A 3664-nucleotide genomic window follows, 5' to 3' on the forward strand; every position below is an offset into this window, starting at 1 on the left:
GGTGTGGTGGTGCACGCTTGTAGTCCCAGCTACTCAGAAGGTTGAGCTGGGAGGATCACGTGAGCCTCAGGAGGTGGAGGTTGCAGTGAGCTGTGGTCACACCACTGCACTCTAGCCTGGACAACACAGTAAGATCCTGTCTCAAAAAGAAAAAAAAAAGACTATGTTACCAGCTCATGTATTCACTATACTGGTCTCAAACTCCAGGCCTGAAGTGATCCTCCCTCCTTGGCCCCCTAAAGTGCCCCAAAGTGCTAGGACTACAAGTGTGAGCCACTGTGCCTGGCCAGGGTTGTTTCTTTCTGGAGTCTCTGAGGGAACATATGTTCTGTGCCTGTCTTCTAGCTTCTGGTGGCTGTAGGTAATTCTCGGCATCTTTTTGGCTTGTAGCTATATCATTTCAATTTCTAAATCTGTTCTTCACATGGCCTGCTTCCCTGTGTGTCCTCTGTGTCTCTCTATCAGCACCTTTCTCTTCTTCTCTTATAAAGAAACGAGTTGTAAATTTATGGCCCACCCTAATCCAGGCTGACCTCATCTGACCTTGATTACATCTGCAAAGATTCTGTTTCCAAATAGGGTCACAATCACACAAGTATTGGTGGTTAGGACTTCAACATATCTTTTGTGGGGACACAGTTCAGCCCACTCTACCCTGTTTTCAGTTAAATTAGCTTAAGTGGATATCTGCTTTTTTCTTGTTCTAAGACTCTCACAGACAGAACTCCAGTGACCTTCAGCTTCACTCTTCAGTCACCCATTTTCATAGCTCTTACCAAGACCCAAAGTGAGAATTGATAGTTATCTCTCACTTTCCACAGGAACTTTTTAAACCTAGTCTATTCCATTTATAAGTGTTTCTCTGTCTCCCCATGCCCATTGATACTTCACTTCCTTTCTATGGTGGGTAGAGAGGTCCCCACTAATGAAGGATGTGGCAGATTTCAGTTCAATATCAGAAAGTGCTCCACCTGATATATCATTTTTTAATTATAAAATTTTTCAAAGAAGAGTGGAAAGAATAGTATATTTTACCCTAACCACCTTTAACAGTATAAATTCAAACACCCCACTCTTATCAAAGCCATTTACTCTTCAAAATGTCCCACCTGGTTTCCCCTACTACATCTGCTCTTTGATCTCACTACAACCTTCAGCCTCTGTTTTCTCTACTTTCTCCCTTTTTGTTTTCTTTCTACATCACTTACATTCCCTGATCCTAAACAAACTTAAGTTTTACTGTCAATATTTTCCTCTTAATAGCCGTGGAAGGCAGGTGAATTCCTTGGCAGGCAGGGATGGGTCTCTGGTGAAACTCAACCTTGAAGCCGAGGATAGTCTAAGGCTTGAAAACTGAGATGCCAGTTCTGGATAGAATCCACAGACCAGAATGAGGACTCCCACTCCCATTTGGCATGCTTCTTTCCAATTGGTCCTTACCTTTCACCATATACCTATCTTTCTGTGATTGGCTATGGGCTGAGTCTTTATTTGCATAGAGTGAAACGTCACTCCAGCCCCCCATCAGTTGTGGGCCGAGCCTTCAATTCTGCCTTCAGTTGGTTTTTTTACATCATCGTGTCTCTTTCTGAGTGGTGTTTTTTCCAAACAGCCCCCAGACCAGTCAGCACATTCCTCCTTCCTTCCCAGTCCATATAAACCCTGAACTTAGCCCTGCAGCCAGCAACCATCTTTTGGATTCCCTCTCTGCCGAGAACTTTTTCTGTTGCTTAGCAAATCCTACTCTGCTTTACTCACTCTCCAGTGTCCATCTGCCTTATTCTTCTTGATCATGGGACAAGAACCCGGAACTCACCGAACTGCAGGAGCACAGGAACTATAGTGCTCCAGCTCACTGAGTGGCTGGTGGCAGGAGTAAAAGGACTGTAGCACTTCCTCCCACTTGCCAAACTACAGAAGTGAAGAAGCCATTGAGCCCCACTCCCTCCTGCTCACCAAACAGCAGAAGTAGGAAAGCCGCAACATTCCATTGACTCCTTGCCCTTCAGTTGCATCCAATGGAAAAATTCTAAATCCAGATCTAATTGCCTTCCTCATGCCTATACTTGTGCCCTTGAGAGCTGCTAGAGAAAATTATACCACTTAGGCCTGTATACAGTTCTGACTTCCAGCCTAGATTCTCACATCTGCTTGGCAGTCCTTCAGAATTGATAATTATCTCTCACCATACATAGGAACTTTTTAAAACTAATCTGTTCCATTTGTATGTGTTTCTCTTTGTCTCTCCATGACCATTGATACTTCACTTCCTTTCTATGGTGGGTAGAGAGGTCCCCACTAATGTGGCAGGTTTCTCTGACCATTCCCCAAACCAAAACAGACAGACATATAGATATACATACACTCTCTCTCTTCCTGGAGCTAGAAGCTTCTCAAGGTTAGGAAAAGTAAAACGGGAATTAGAGTAGCTATGCAAGGTTGGAAAAAACCTGATCTTCGTTTAGTATTATAAAGTACAAGAAATCCCTTAGCAGTGAGGACCATGTGGTGTCTAAGGCAAGTGCATTGTTACCACACACTGTGTTGCAGCCAACCTCATGGGATGTGCCCTCTCCAGGCTCACTCAGTACCTTACGAATTAACTGGGTAACCAGAAGGTCCTGGTTAGACTTCTCTGTGCCCTCTGGGGAGCTGTCATGGATCCTTTGATTCACTTTGAGAGCCTTCATCTTCCAAATCCAAATCCTTAAAAACAACAAACAAACAAAAAAACAAACAAACATATGTAACTCCCAGAACATCTCCAATTCTCTAATGCGAATGGGACAGAGGGAGTGTTTGAGCAGAATTCTTCCAAGGGTCTGTGTTTGCTGAGATACTTGTGCCCCATATACCTCACAGGGGTACAGTACAATTGGGGATTGTCAAGGGAAGGTTTAAGATTTATCTATTTGAGGTGGCCCACTGCTTTTAAAGTCTCATCTCCTGTTCTTCCAAAGACTTACAAAATATAATGAGATTGTCTGGATATACCATTATGTCCAAGGAATTTATGTTTTCAGACATTCTCTCTATATCACCTGCTGGGGTAGCTGGGGTCCCGGAGACACAGCTTCTTTTAGACTTCGTGTTTTTCTTCCACCTAAAGTAGGGTCGACTCATTTTTTTCCTGAGCTAGACCTTTTCTTTTCTTTGTTTAATTTTAATTTTTTTTTTTAATTGAAATAAAGCTGCTATTGGCTGGTCTACAGGGTTCTTCTTCCATTTTACCCCCAAGTATATTCAGATATTACATGCTCACTTCCCTGAGTCTGAGGCAGGTGTCTTTAAATAGGTCTAAAATAGGCATCAGCCTCCCGAGTAGCTGGGATTACAGGCCATGTGCCACAACACCCTGCTAATTTTGTATTTTTAGTAGAGACAGGGTTTCTCAAAGTTGGTCAGGCTGGTCTCGAACTCCCAACCTCAGATGATCCGCCTGCCTCGGCCTCCCAAAGTGCTGGGATTACAGGCATGAGTGACCACACCCGTCATAGAGATGAGGTTACAAGTCAGCTATCATTAGCCAAGTCTCTGCCTGCGTCAGAGACGTCAGATTACAAGTCACCTACCATTAGCCAAGTCTCTGCCTGCAAGGTCAGAGAGGTCAGATTACAAGTCAACTACCATTAACCAAGTCTCTGCCTGCATCTGTAATAATGCT

The sequence above is a fragment of the Papio anubis genome, chromosome 3 (assembly GCF_008728515.1).
Source record: "Papio anubis isolate 15944 chromosome 3, Panubis1.0, whole genome shotgun sequence".
NCBI lineage: Eukaryota > Metazoa > Chordata > Mammalia > Primates > Cercopithecidae > Papio > Papio anubis.